At 36.0% G+C, this 16320-nt stretch overlaps 1 protein-coding gene across 6 annotated transcripts in view; it reads right to left on the bottom strand.

Moving 5' to 3' along the window:
* Nucleotides 1-14572, bottom strand: part of LOC131071489 (uncharacterized) — a 30963-nt gene extending 16391 nt beyond the window's left edge. For 2 of the 6 annotated variants that reach the window (XM_058007382.2, XM_058007375.2), the window contains exons 1-2: nucleotides 14438-14572; nucleotides 14226-14285 (exon numbers count right to left, since the gene is read on the bottom strand). The gene's annotated coding sequence lies outside the window, so the exon portion shown is untranslated. The other 4 variants (XM_058007412.2, XM_058007398.2, XM_058007390.2 and 1 more) reach the window with 3 other exon arrangements.
* Between the last annotated feature and the right edge of the window lie 1748 nt (nucleotides 14573-16320).

Genomic DNA, 16320 nt, shown 5'->3' with positions numbered 1-16320 from the left:
TCCTTGGATTTTTGAGGCAATCAAACGTTGGCCATGGTTTGCAATTCTTACTTTACACTTGGGTATACAATATATACACATACAAACTTTATACACGTTCTACCTTCTAACGTTACATACACTAAACTATTTAAGCTTTTTAATTTTGTATCATGTTGTGACATAGTCACACATCGCCCCATTGCAAATGGGGACCCCCACTTTTTTCTGCTTTCTAGGATAGTGGTAGAGTCGTTTGCTATTAGCCTTTGTGTTGAGGAGGTGTAGTTTCTCAGGTGTCCAGGAGGAAATCAAGTCAAGTCTCTCTCTCTTGATTAAGTGAAGTTAGTCAGTTGTCAAAGCTTAGGAAATGAATGATTATATGATGATCATTCCATTTGATCATCATCATTGGCTTGTGAGATGTGAGATGTGAGATGAGGTGTCTTGGGCGAAATTTGACTAAGTATAAGGAAATTTCCTTTGCTAGTGAAAAAGTCCGAAGTGACTTCTTTTGCTCTTCAATGGCATTGACAGTGACTTCCTTTGCTCTTCAATGGCACTGACAATCACTTCCTTTTCTCTTTCAATGGCATTGTCAGTCACTTCCTTTGACCTCATAGAAGCCCCGATCAACATAGAAAACCTTTTGATCAAAGATGAGCATTTGATGTCTTGTAGCTTTCCTTCTCTTGCATTTGAGTAAATAAGGTTAATGTGTGGTCATCAACCCAATTGATCAAAGCCTATAGTGGCGAAAGACTAAATGGAAGGTGTCAAGTAAGGTCAATTTGAACAAGATAGGCGAGGAGGTTTGAGAGGTGAATCCCTTGGATGAAATTTCACTAAGTATAAAATATTTTCTTTGCCATCCAAGAGGTCTGATTGCACTTTATGGAGAAGCAAGTCGAATGGGCAAAATTTGGCTTAGTATAGAAAAATTTCCATTGCCTTCTTAGAGGAGTGGCCTGATTTCCATTGCCCTCTTAGAGGAGTGGCCTAACATCCTTTGCCCTTTTAGAGGAGTGGCTTGACTTCCTTTGCCCTCTTAGAGGAGCAACCTCACTTCCTTTGCTACTTGAGAGGAGCGACATGACTTCCTTTGCCTTCTAAGAGGTCCAAAATGTCTTTGCTCTTCATGAATTACGGTTTAGTGCCTTTGTTGAGTAATGATTTTGATCTTCTAACCAGTGATCAGGCCTAGTAGACTTTTCTTTTTCTTATCATCCTAAGAGATTTGATGTATATGCAAGGCAATCTTTGAAGGAGAATTGATATGCTTAGGCGAATGGAGGAAGAAACCTGAAGCATTTCTTATGCTTCACCTTAAATACTACCTTGCCTTTGCTCATTGACATGGCATGAATTGGTGAAAAGGGACGAATTAATGAAGAAGTTGATGAGAGAAACTGGAGATGGCGAGTTTAATCCACTTCCATTGCCCTCTTGGAGGAGCGATCCCACTTCCTTTGCTCATTCAAAATCCCGGCATCACTTCCTTCACCCATGCAAAACCCTGACCTGCCTTCCTTTGCTCATCAAAATGTCTGAATTCCTATCAATGATCACACCAAGCAGCGGCATGAATAAGTATTATTGGCGCCAAAGAGTTCAAATTTAAAATGAAAAATGTTAAATTGCAATCAGGTTGGCCCCCTTAGGAAATGGTATTAATTTTATAATTTATTTAAAGCCTTGTCAAGTCGGCCTAAGAACTGAAAAGACACACCTATTCCCTTGAGGGCCTATAAATGCCAAGTCGTATTTAGTCATTTGATCGCTTAAACAAAGCAAATTCCTTTTTGTAATATCAAAAATCTCACCCTATGCAAACTCAACACGACAAATGGTGCCTTCCTCCATGCTATCAGAGGTTGGGTTTCACCAACTTTGTCCTTTTGTCCACCCGGGATCGCCTCGTCAGCTCCAAACTGGTCTCCACCAACTCCGCCAACCTGTCACCTTCAGGGACTAGGGCGCAGCGCGGAGACGTCCGTGCAGCACACTATCATCCCACGAATCTGACAATTCCCAGGTGGTCGTTTGAGCGTTACACTTGCGCCTGGAAGGAATCATAACGCTCTTGCATGCGCTCACCAACGTCGGTTTGCCTTCCAGGGCCTATATCTCTCCTGTTTGAAAACATTTTGAGGATCTTTTTGGCATTTTGAGGATGCTTGTTGTAGGTTGGAGCTCTTGGCGATACCTCTTTGGACAGCATTCACATTTCCTATTACGAAGACCACCATTGTTGCAGCTTTTCAAATAGCTCACATCACTATTGTCATAGCATCTTGAAAAGGGGAGTTTACTTGTTCTCTTTTCCATTTATCTCACACTTTATCGTTCTTTTATCTTGCATTGTCATTCAATTATCTTTATCATTTATTTTCCCCATGGCTTTATCTGGGTTGTCCGTGGAGGTGGAAACACCAAAACAGGGGTTTGACTTAGGCAGACTCCAAAACACAACTCACAACATTTTCCTTCTTGCGTGTGTGTAGGTACATTATCACGAGGAGGAAATCATCTTGCGAGAGGCTTCATATCACAGACACTTTGTAAGAATTACTTTACTTTCTCTTACTTTGTTACTTTAATTCGTATTCCGCATTATCTGTTTATTTCAGTATTTTCTTGCAATTACTTAACTCTAGTCAGTTCGTCTAGAGCTTTCTGCTTGGACTCTACGCTCTATTCGTACAGGACAACAACGCGCCGCGCTAGTGTCCTAGATCTGGGCGCTCGTCCCGAGGACAGAGGCTTAGCAGAGCCGCTCAAAGAGTCCTCTTGGCTTTCTGTCACCTTAGCATAATTCTGTTATCCCCTGGCTCACCTTAGTGCTAGTTCGAGGAGGTATCGGAGGGAGAGTTTGTTCTTGAGGATTCATCATCCTTGAGGTAGCAAATTTCCTCCGTTACACTTTCCTAAAAGAGCAGAGCAGCGATCTGAACCTTATAGAGCAGTGAATTAGAGCAGATACAAAGCGAATTCATTCATACACCTTCAGCACACAATGAATTTCCTGAGTATTATCAGTCGTCTCCTTTGATTAGAAGCATGATTAAGGATGTAGCAAGAGTGGGAAGTGCTATATTATTTATTACACTTATATGATTCTTGATTCATAAATGTTTTCTTTTCAGGTTTGATACATGGGGAAGCATGTCAGCATCGTGAAGACTTCATCATATTCAAGGCATTCAAGGTGATTGCAACATTCAAGAGTTACACCAAAGAAGGACAAATTTTGTGTCATGATGAACATGGAAGAAAAGTCAAATGAAAAACTCAGCTAAAAACACTTCAAGGAGGCGAATTGGAGATTAGGACAACGTTGCATCAAGAAGGAACAACATCAACATGAAGAACTTAGATTCAGCAACAAGAAAATATCAAGGCAAGATTCGTGCTACAACGAAGTGATGAGAAATCAAGGATTCCCCAACATGAAGTCAAGAACGACACCAAGGAATGACAAAATTAAGATCATGAATAAGGAAAGATCGATCACCATCTCATTGAGAAAACTGCATAATGTTGAGTATCAAGAGATATTACTCAATACTCATTCATGATGATGAATCAAGTCTACAAGTACAAGTTGAGGTGGCATCCTAGTCATCACTTCACCAATCAAGAGGTTCCACATTAGCATGTCTAGATACAATGCATTTGACTCATCTTATGGGGGCACAAACTTTAATGTACCAACCCTCACTATTTATTGGTCAAAGATTCAAGAGAAGACATGTGTCCAAAAAATGTAATTATCTCATTGGCTAAGCAGAGTTTGTTCCAACAAACCCTAATTAGGGTTTCATCTTGTAATCTTGGTCCTTGATATGGATTTAATCCAGGCCATTCATTTGTAAAGGGAGCACTATAAAAGGCTTCTCTCTCTCATTTTGTAGAGGTTAATAGCAAATAGGAGGTTAATAGCATGTTAATAGCCTAGACATAGTTAATAGTTGATAGATGTTAGATAGCAAGCAGTTAGAATAGATTAGGAGAAGAAGAAATTGTTGCTAAGGCTTGTAAATGGATATACTCTTTTCATTGAAGATATGGTGAAATGTGTTATTTCAACAAGCTACATGGTTTCTACTTCTCATTTGCTTTCATGTTGATTAGTTGAATGATAGAGCATTGTGCATGATTCATGGTGAAACTCCTAATCCATACCACTAGCAGTTTGTTGATTGCAAATTCGCCTTGTGTGGTCAACTAGAATACTTGAATGAGCTTAAGTAAAATTGTTATTCAATCGTTGATATGCATTCAATTAATGGTGTCTATGCTTGATAATGATTTGAAAATCATCTAATTTCCTTAGAAGATCGCACTAAGCTTTGCGGAGTTGTTGCTTTGCATGTCAAAGCAAGGCTTAGTGGGGTTTCACCAAAGATTATTCATTGTCTCTTGCATTCTTAGGAGTAGTGTAGTCTTCCTAAACCCATTTCTTTTGCTCTTTTCATTCTCCAATCAAATAGATATAATCTAAGTTCCAGCGACATCAAAACTTTCAACATTCAAGTATTCGATGTAAGTCCCCTTGGATTACCAGCAATCACATCAACCATTGAGCTTATCCACGAGTCAAGACCTAACAATAGAAACCTTGGAGTTGTCTCCTTTGATCGCGAAGTATAGCATTTGAGAGACTTTATTCAAGAGAGGATAAGATACCTTGGTATTTTATTCTGTGTTTGACTGTGCATAAAAACACATCAACATATTCATACTTGAATTTTATGACTTTTTAGGTGAAAAGAGCTGGATTAATGAGAGATTAGCAGTGGCTTGTGTTAATGGATGATTAAGCAGGAGCTGTAGGGTTGCTTTCCCTTATAATTCATGTTTTCTGCAGTACCATGGAGATTTCATGTGATGCTAAGGAAGAACCTATTACTATTTCTGCAAATAAATGTAGTTGCTATGAAAAAGTGTTGTAGAAGCTGTTTGAAATTATAACCTGGATAATTTAATTTTAAATTTTTCAAATACCTTGTTTTTCATAAAGAGATTGTTTGTAAGCTAAAGATTCCTTCTTTGGTTGATTAGAAAATCGAATGGGATTTTGTTTGGATTTTAGTAAGTTTGTTGGTTGGTTGATTATTACAATCACAGAGAAATTTGTTTAGATTTTAGTAAGTTTGTTGGTTGGTTGATTATTACAATCACATAGAAATTTGTTTGGATTTTGGAAAAATCTGTTGTTGGTTGGTTGTTACAACCACATAGGGTTTCACTTGGATTTTAGCAAATGTTAGGATTAAGATGTCATTGACCTTGTAAATCTTATATATTTAATCACTCTTAATATTGCTTGTAAAAATTCATAAGGGATCAAGGATTCAGCATCAGCAACAATTATTTTTTATCAAAGTTTTACTGTTAGGTAATAATTAAGTTTTACTGGTACAGTAATTAAATTTTTTACCAAGGGTCAATAACTAAATTTTACCAACAATGATTTACTATTTGCCAGGAAGGAATCTTGGAAGTTAAGGTTGTTATGGGTGTTCAACTTCCCATGAGGCTGTTATGAGGTTCTTTTGTCATCTTATGTAGCTATTATTAAAGTTAAAACTTGTGGTTACAAGCAATAACCACTAGGTTGGTTATAAACTAACAACAACCAGTACCCAAATCAAGTAGGTGAATAAAATGGTTGCAACCTACATTATCCTATGCATTAAATGTTTTGCATTTAACCAAGGGAGGTGTTGGGATATGATAACCAACCTGGTTGCCCCATTTAGCGGGTGAAAATGTTATATAAGCAAGCCTTAAGGTGGCAGTATCACTAGTATGTGTGTGTAATTGGCAAGAGTGAAAAAACTCTGTTTGCAAATGCTGAAATAGAGGAGAAGAAAGGAAGGACTGTATGTAATCTTTATTTTGAAGATAATACAAATTTGGGCCTCTCTTCTTTTTTGAAGCTTTTTCCAAAAAAAATTCTCCACACAAACACGGTGTTAAGTATTTAATAATTAATTCTTCTATTCCATATTTCTTTGAGTTGTTGATTTATTTTCTTGCAATCTCTATTTGGTTATGCACTCACTAAAATCTAATTTACAATTAATGTCAGATTTTCATTTTATAGTTGTTCACCATAAATTCTAACATTTGGTATCAAAACCTAACCAACTTTGTTTCTTGGGTGGAAGTGTGAAGGTTTATTGAGCTGTAGTGGGAGTTTTGATTGAATTTGTTTTGCAAATTGGTGTAGAAGCCATGGCTACATCCTTATCCCAATTGGGTATTGAAAAGCTCAATAGAACCAACTATGATCTGTGAAAGCTGAAAATGGAAGATCTCCTTGAAGAAAGGGATCAATGGTTGGTAGCAACAAAGGAAAAGAAACCAAACAAGATAAATCAAGATGAGTGGGATAAGATGGATAAGAAAGCATGAGGAACCATTTGTCTTTATCTTGCAGACTCCGTCCTACCAAATATTTCTGAAGAGAAAATAGCATATGATCTATGGAAATGATTGAGTGAGATCTACCAAACCAAGCGTCTAGTAAGTAAGCTGTATTTAAAAAGAAAAATATTTTCTCTTAGAATGAAGGAGGGTCATCTACCCTTTAATGCTCTTATCGAGTTTGGACAAAAACCTAAATCTTGGTTGAGGACAAAAACCCTCCAAGGTGGGCTAAGAGTTGGAAGGACGAAAACCCTTTCATAATTTTTGGCAAGCTAAGGATGAAACCCTTGGTACTGTCACTGTTGAGTTAGGGATGAAAGCCTCTAATTCAGCAGGTTTGCAAGTATTTCTAGAGAATTCGCGATTTGATTAATTTTGAGTATTGAACTATAATTTATTGATCGGGATATTATCATAAATTCTTAATCTTTGATAAAACTATTATCAATTTCGAGTAAATATTATTGTTTTAAGGTAAAACTCAGGAATATCCCAAAACAGGACATTGCAATGTATTTGTATTTTTGTTTATAAAATATGCCGTGTAAGCAGTGATACAAGGAGACACGTCCAACAAATATGTATCTGCCATATCCAAGGTCGTCTTCTTAAAATATTATGTTCGGAGCTTCCCTGTAGACACAACATCCCACTGTTAATCTACAGTTTTGATAACAACCATTGTAAGTCAACATTTTGAACAACCTGAACACATTTTCATTAGTATCAGACCTTATCTTCTGCTGATGTCAACTTCATTAGTGTGGACTATTATTATAACAAATTTCTACTACCACTCCTATTATTGTAATATTGGACTACAATTTTTCTTTAAATCTCAACCAAAAGTTTTATCTTTTGCTTCAGATTTGACTATCACACATCACCCCATTGCAAATGGGGACCCCTACTTTTTTTTTGCTTTCTGGGGTTTGCTTTCTAGGTGTTTAGGGTTTGTCTGTTAGCCTTTGCATTTTGAGTGTCCCCAGGGGATCAATAGGATGGTAGGCTTTGCTTGAGCTAGGTTGAGTCCACAGGGCCCCAGAATTAGGGTTTCTTTGAGAGTCTTCCTTAGGGCTTGGTTTTGCTCTTGTTGCTAATTGTGTCTTGCTTTGTGAGTGGGTATCATTCTTGAAGGTCCAAGCTAGGTCAAGATGGTGAGTGATGAAGTCTGGAATGTCATCCTGATCTTCAAATGCCCCGAAATTTGGCTAAGTCTGGAATGTCCTGATCCTGAAATTTGGCTAAGTCTGGAATGTCCTGATCCTGAAATTTGACTAAGTCTGGAAAACTGAAGAATTCTCCAAAAACTAGATTTTGCAATATAACTCCTGGAGGTTCGAAACCACTCTCAAACATCCTGAAAGTATATATGGAATATAACTTAAAGTATAAGAACTTAAATGTTATATTCCATTAAATGATCCTGACGGAGAGACCAAAATGTCAAATTTCGCTCCTAACCCTTCCAAAGGGTCCAAAGCGAATTTCGCTCCTGACCCTTCTAAAGGGTCCAGAGCGAAATTCTCCATAGGACATTCTACTTTGACCAAAACCTAGAACTAATACATTCCTAGGCTTGAATGAAGGCAAAAACGCTTGTTTGAATGAAGAAATGTGAAAATGAAGTCAAGATCTTGGCCAAGATTAGGAATTTCGCTCCTGACCCTTCCAAAGGGTCCAGAGCGAAAATCCTTATAACTCTTGTTTTCTTCCTTATTTTGGCTAGGCATTGGCTTGATGGGAGATGAATGGGTATGTTTTTGCCTTGAGAGGGAGTTTGATTGATTTTGAAGAACAAGATTTTGGCCTAACGGAGAATTTCGCTCCTGACCCTTCCAAAGGGTCCAGAGCGAAATTCATCATAAACTTCATTTGCTACCTTGTTTGACCTTGAAACCTTCTTCCTCAAGTGGAAAATGATCTAAGTTTGCTTCTTGAAGTGGTTTGGAGTTTGAAAAGTGAGTAATCTAGCCTAGAAGGAGATTTTCGCTCCAGAGCGAAAATCTACCTAAGACTCATTTCTTCCATAGTTTGACCAAATTTTGATTTGCAAGGCGCCTTGAAAGGAAGGATGGACATCTTTTGCCATTGGAAATGTTTGAAAGCATTGAGAAGTGAAGGATTTTGAGCCAAATAGTGAATTTCGCTCCTGACCCTTCCAAAGGGTCTAGAGCGAAATTCCTAGAAACACCTATTTTTCCATTGGAGGAGGTCAAGTCCTTAGTTTTTAATGGCGTAGATGGAAGTGGGATAGCATGTTTTTGCCTCTTGAGGTGGTTTGGAGTTGGAGAAATGGAGAATCAAGCTCAAATCATGAAAATCACTCCTGACCCTTCCAAAGGGTCCAGAGCAAAAATCTTCATGGACCTCATTGTCTTCCTTATTAGGCCAAGTCCTTAGTGTCCAAGGCATGTTGGAGGAAGGATAAGCATATTCTTGCCTTGAGGAATGATGGAAAGCAACAAAAGATGAAATTTCAAGCCTAGAATGGAAATTTCGCTCCTGACCCTTCCAAAGGGTCCAGAGCGAAATTCCTTGTAAACCTAGTTTTTTGACCTTGCTTAGGCTTCAATCCATGTTCCTTGGAGGAAAAATGATGAAATGTATCTTGTAAAGAAGATTGGGATTGAAAGAATGATGATTTTGGGCTAGAAAAGGAAAATCGCTCCTGACCCTTCCAAAGGGTCCAGAGCGAAATTTTGCAAAACCTATCTTTTCCCTCAAATTTATGCCAAGTTTGGTGTGGGTCAAGATTGGAGATGTCCTTAGGCATGTCCTTGAATGGTCAATAATTATCAAACTTGAAGGAATTGGGCCAAAACGTGATTTTCGCTCCTAACCCTTCCAAAGGGTCCAGAGCGAAAAACACTAAAACCATCCTTTTCTCCAAATTTTGTGCTAAGTCAGGCTTGGACTAGGGTGAGAAAAGCTATTTGGAATACCTTGGAAAGATGTTTGACCTTCAAAAATGTGAATTTTGAGCTAAAGTTGGAATTTCGCTCCTGACCCTTCCAAAGGGTCCAGGGCGAAATTCTTATAGGGTATGTTCCTGGAGAAAATCTTGGGCAAGTTTCATGTTAATATCTTTTTGTTGATGATTTAAGTTGAAAATGCTATGTTGAAATGAATTTATCATGTGGTCTTAATCATCTTTTGGTTTGTTTTGGCACTAGGCTAGGACAAGGACGACCTTCTCCAACCCAACATCAACAAGGACGACCTTCTCCAGCCCAGCATCAACAAGGACGACCTTCTCCAGCCCAACCTCATCAAGGACGACCTCTTCCAGTCCAACATTTGAAGGAAAGACAAGGTGGCATCCCAGTCATCACTCCTCCAGTCGGGTTGGTCCACTTTGGCATGTCCAGATTCAATGTACCTGACTCATCAAAGATGGCACTAACTTCGATGTACCTACCCCAGCTATCCATTGGTCGAATATTCCAGAGAAGACATGTGTCCAAATGATGCAATTATTTCATTGGTCAGAATTAAGTTTGTTGTAACAAACCCTAATTAGGGTTTCATTGTAAAATCTCGGCCATTGATCTCAAAGTGATCTGAGCCATTGAATTGTATTGAGGGCGCTATATAAGCCCTGGCTCCTCATTTGTAAAAGCTAATAGTTAGTCAGTGGTTAGCTAATAGCGAATAGTTAGTCAATAGTTGATAGTAGGTGAATAGTTAGCTAATAGTGAATAGTCAATTGATAGAATAGCAATTAGAGTAGAATAGCAAGAGAAGGCAAAGATTGTTGCCAAGATGTTGTTGTAAAAGACTTGTAAAACTTCATTGAAGAAATGGCGAAATCTATGGGTCGATTCACCAATTTGCATGGTCTTTATACTTCTCAGATTTGATTTCATGTTATTAGATGAGTGGAAGAAATGTGTTTGATTGATGGTGAAATTTGTATATCCATACTACTAGCAGTTTGTTGATTGCAGATTTGCCTTGTGTAGTCAACTGGAATCATTCAGCTTAAGCTTAACTTCAATTGTCGCTTCTTCACTGATATGCATCAACCTGATGGCGTCTATGCTTATAGCGATGATCTGAACATCATAAAGCTTTCCTCCGAAGATCGCACTAACCTTGTGGAGATGATCCTGGGATGTCAAAACAAGACTTAGTTAGAATTTCACCAAAGGTTATTCATTGCTCCTACATTCTTAGTGTCAGAATTAGATCCTTTCCTCGCCCTCATCCTTTTTCTTTTTTTCCAAAATCTAGGCCAGTGAAATCTTGTGATTCCAGCAAATCAGACGTTTGGGTCATTGAGTGTAAGTCCCCTTGTGATTCCAGCAAAATCACATCATACCGCGAAGAGCTTATCCACGAGTAGAGATCCTACAAAGCAGAACCTTGGAGTTGCCTCGACTAATCCTTCGGCGAGATCTTCAGCAGTCGAGAACTTTGTTCAAGAGAGGATAAGGTACCTTTTAGGTATTTTATTCTGTGTTTGGTCGTGTACAAAATACACATCAACAGGATGAAAGCCTCTAATTCAGCAGGTTTGCAAGTATTTCTAGAGAATTCGCGATTTGATTAATTTTGAGTATTGTACTATAATTTATTGATCGGAATATTATCATAAATTCTTAATCTTTGATAAAACTATTATCAATTTCAAGTAAATATTATTGTTTTAAGGTAAAAATCAGGAATATCCCAAAACAGGACATTGCAATGTATTTGTATTTTTGTTTATAAAATATGCCGTGTAAGCAGTGATACAAGGAGACACGTCCAACAAATATGTATCTGCCATATCCAAGGTCTTCTTCTTAAAATATTATGTTCGGAGTTTCTCTGTAGACACAACATCCCACTGTTAATCTACAGTTTTGATAACAACCATTGTAAGTAACATTTTGAACAACCTGAACACATTTTCATTAGTATCAGACCTTATCTTCTGCTGATGATCAACTTCATTAGTGTGGACTATTATTATAACAAATTTCTACTACCACTCCTATTATTGTAATATTGGACTACAATTTTTCTTTAAATCTCAACCAAAAGTTTTATCTTTTGCTTCAGATTTGACTATCACAGTGCTTGTGCTGCAACCTTCTCAATTGATCTACTTATTCCCAGAATTTCAATGTGGAAGACAACTAGAGAACCAACATGCTATAAGGAATGTATGATAGAATGTTTCTGAATGATGGATAGTGAGAAATTTTGATAGAACTTTTGAAGGAATATTGATCTACAGCTCTATACTATTCCTTCATAAGCACATCATCTCAATAGCCACAACAGTTAGACTGAATATGTGGGCATGAGCCTGATCGGGTATTTAGACATATTACATAAGCTCCAAAGTTTTTTCAGTCAAATAAGAGTCAAGCCTGAATACCTTATTAATAAGTGAATGAAACTAAAATCAAGAGACAAATTCACAAGCTCTAGCGAATTTTCAGAATAAGCACAAACAAGGATGAGGCAAAGACAATTTATTATGCTGCATTTCAACACCAGTCATCCAGCTTGTGGCATGAAATAAAATTTGAGAAGCCAAAAAGGTTATTTAGTGACTTGCGTTACTGGAGAAGTCAAACTCAGGTCTTTATTTGATGACAATTCTTCCAAAGCTCATTTTCACGAGGTGTGAAACAAAGATGAGGCAATGATACAATTTATTATGCTGCATTTCAACACGTTTCATTTAAATGGCAGCATGCCATTAAATTTGAGAAGCCAAGAAGGCAATTTAGTTAGTGATCCTGCAATACCGGAGGAGTCAAATTGTGTCTTTATTTGATAAAAAATCTTCCAAAGCTCATTTCTGTGAGGTATGAAGCATGAGGCATATGGAACAAGTTCTCAATAATTTTGATTCCTAGATAAAATTACCGTTGCTGCTCCATAATCTTCCAGCTCACTGTCAATTTACATTACTTGTGGATAAAAAGAATAGACGAAGATAATTACACAAGATATTGGGCAGAAAGATCACGCATCCTTTTTATTGTATTTTGTTTCCCACTAGAATTTGGGATATATATTAAGGCTTTGTTACCTGGAAAATATAAGGAAGGTTGCATTGTAATCTGAGAAATTGAATTGGATAAAGTGTGAAATATAGATTCTCTTGTGCAAAAATGATAACGCAGAGAAAGCTCCAAAGCCATAGACAGGTTCAAAATTGGAATTGGCGTATAAATTTTTAGTTAAGACCAACTTAGGATTATCCCAGATAAGACTGGCAAGAATGTATAAGTTAAATGGTTGTAGATCTGCTTCAATAATGACAAAAAACAAGATAATCATAACCTTGAGATGACAGGAGCTTTTGAAGAGATAAATGAAAGCTTATGCTTCTGCTGCCTTCAGAGAACAGATGAGGCTTTTCAAACTCTATAGAGAAAATTAAGATACAAAATAATTCTACAGGAGGATTTTTGTTAGTCTTGAGGATTTTTTTTGCGATAAAAGTTAAAAAAATTATTCAATATTCAAAGAGGCCAGAGGTCAATTACAGTGAAAAAATATAAAAAACAAACACAGATAGTAGATCACAGTATAAAATTTAAGACTCACTAATTGGCTCCTCCTCATGCTTAACGTTCGAAATTGTCATGCTCATATTTGGGCACTAGCTATTATGATAAAGGCGGTGATAAATCTGATGCAAAAGGGTTCTTGTTTCTTGAGCCAACGTCTAGTTATTGTAATGCATATCCTTGAGGTCTCACATTTTAGTATTAATAGCGTTCAACTTATCCATCTGGTCATCCGTGATATGCCTTCTTCTTTCACCTTCCATCCTCAACTGAAAGAGTTTTCTCTTGAAGATTACCGCTGAAAATAAAAAACATTCTTTTATTCTTCATCTATTGCAGTTGAACTAAGTCATTTTGACTTACCAGCCAATCATTTGGCAGGAACAATATCTTGGAAAAACTTTGGTGCTTGAGACCTTCTTTACATTAAGAACCTATGGTACTCTTTAGATAGTCTATTCTGCCTAAGTTGCATGTTAGGGCACCTTTATCGATAAGTTCATTATGCTGAGGAATTTGATGAAAACATTTGAGGTACATCAAAACCTGCTAGGGTTCTCCAGTCACTGACTGGCCAAACCGAGAGCTGTATTTTAACTCCCCAAAGAAACTAAGCCATGAGGAGTGCACCAGTGCAGAGATGATTCTGCAAAACCTATTAAGGCATACAAATAGTAGCACTTAGGCAGGGTCCTCATTCAGGTAGATAAAATTAAAAGCCCTCTTTACGGGTAAACAAAGATAAAGACTATTGGGAATTTAACCTTGGTTGACTTATCCTGCAATTAAGTGTAATCTCCGGGCCGCGGAGAACATTTTCAACAGCCAAAATTTGAACTAGATGTGAATTGCCATTAGAGGCCACGACCTCACAACCTCCAAATACATTTTCAATACCAATCCCATGTACAATAATCAATTTGAAATTTTTGAAACAATGAACTGGGAAATCCAATGCCGAAGATCTAGATAGTAGGATCCCCTAGGTAATATATAAGCAGACAGGAGGCTAAGGAAACAAAACTAACTGTAGAAAACACAGCAAGAATAATTTTCAGCATAGTCTTTCAAATGGTTTTCTTTCAAAGCATGATCAGATTTTACGAGACTGATTTTATTCTATTATACGATGCACGAAATTCCCATTATCTCTAGATATCTGCACTTCATATGCCATAACTTTAAAGTGAGAAAAAGCACAAAAAACACAACCTTCAACAGATCCATGCCATCCCATTCACATGAACAGCAAAACCATTGCAAAATTCAAAAAATGGGTAATTCAAATACCTCCTGTAAGCTTAATTAGCAGACCCTGCAACTGTCCAGTCCTCACGATTCAGCTCCCCTCTGTACTTGCCAAGACACAAATTAACAACTAAAAAAGTCATCATAAGAAAAAGATATCAAGAAGGAGAAAAAATTTAACGTCCAAGAAACTAAAAATGGCCTATGGGACAGAGTTCGTTCTTATCTACCTCTGCAAATATAACGGAGCTTACCTACTCATAATGCTTTGAATAGCAGAAACTTTGAAATAGGTGAGGGACTGCATAGACTATTACAATTTGCCAACATTAAATGTTGTAGTTTTAACAATTGCTGATTCATGCTTCCCTCATCATAAGCGTCGACGTGGCACGATTAAATATAAAACAATTAGGAGTGGACGACGATATATTAATGCTAAAATGAATTTATTTATTTATATTTCTATATGAGTAACATCCCACCATAGTCCTAGTGCAATGGTGAGAATTGCATAGATATGCCATTTCCTCTTGTGATTTGGCCCACTTCAATTAGAACATTGTTTTTAGCATGTTAAAAGGTTTTATAGTTAGCATATTTATATTTTAAATTATGTAAAAGATGTAGAATTAATATTCGTAAATATAAATAAATTGTCAAATTTAGAAATAATCAAGAAGAGTATAAATAAAGAAAAAATTAGATTGCTTAAAATTTCATAAGTTTATTTAAATTTTTACAATATACATGTAATTTATAAGATCTCATAATTGTTTTAAATGTAAGGGTTGTATTACATCGATCAATTGAAAAATAAATGGAGACATATGTAATGAATTTATTTGAAATGTTTGAAAATCTTTTTAACAAGAAAGTTATACATGTAAAAAATCAAATGTAATAAAAATGAGAGCTTAGTAATTGAATCTAATAAATCCTACATGAATAAAATATTATTTATAATATTATAAAAAATAAAATCATAATTGCTATAATAGATGGATATTCTATTGTGTCTTTGTATATAAGATTATATTTGGAACACGTAACTCTAATAAATGATTTGAAGAGCCATTGAAAAGAGCATCAAGAAACCTTAGATCTCATCTACACAAAATAATCTACCAAGAAAATCAATCATCACTAGAATTCATTCAAGAAAGAATGTTTGCATAAATTCTTCTTTATTGAATTTTAATAATATTTTTTCTGTTAATTTTATATTCCTTGTTCTTGAGGTTATTTTTGTGATAGAATTATATGGTATTGAATGTATTACCAACTATTGACGATGTTGTAAATGTAATGATCACTAGAGCTATCTTCACATATAGTGAATAGTAGAGGTTAGATCATCTTCATATGTTAAACTTGTTACGTTCTTCACAAGCTATATGCATTGTACATCATATTTCTTCACAAATTTGTGTCATTAAAATATGGGGTTGGATTGAAATGTGTATTTATATGATAAAGTACATATAGCTCATGTATTGAGTAAATTGTGCAAAATTAAGATGGACAAGATGTATAATTAAAATAAAATTTGTTGAATCATGCAACCCAACACCTCCTCAACATTGTATGCATCTCTTTTTCTTTTTCCTTTCCACTTATTCTTGTAAGCTATGTAAATTGTGATATTCTTTTAGTTAGAAAGATGTATTTTCTACTTAGAAGCTAGTATTCAAGTAGTTAACTATTATAAGTTTTAATAACTGAAACGAGTGGATTGTGATAGTAAATAAACATTAAATATTTAATTATAAACTTAAGAAGTGGTGATATATCTAACAATGTGTATATCATAAGAATTAGACAAGTATTGTCTTTTGTTTAGTCTACAACATTAATGCATTTTTTGGTGCCTTTTTGCATAATGTGTCCACTTTTTCAAATAGCTATAATGCTAAACAATTAAGAAATTAAAATTTTAAATAAGTAAAAATAGATGTAAGTACTATTGGATGGCTGAAAGACATATAAATAATCTTCTTTACGACACAATGCATAAAATGACTTTAACAAAAAAATTAATGTGGTCAATATAACTACTTATATTTTTTTAGGTTATTATAAAGTTACTGATATTTTTTGCTGTCAACCATCTAGAGGAAAGAACTCAATAGTTGAG

The sequence above is a fragment of the Cryptomeria japonica genome, chromosome 1 (genome assembly GCF_030272615.1).
Source record: "Cryptomeria japonica chromosome 1, Sugi_1.0, whole genome shotgun sequence".
In the NCBI taxonomy this organism is placed as follows: domain Eukaryota; kingdom Viridiplantae; phylum Streptophyta; class Pinopsida; order Cupressales; family Cupressaceae; genus Cryptomeria; species Cryptomeria japonica.
The sequence above is the reverse complement of the archived record's forward strand: the minus strand, read 5'-3'. Positions and strand labels throughout refer to the sequence as shown.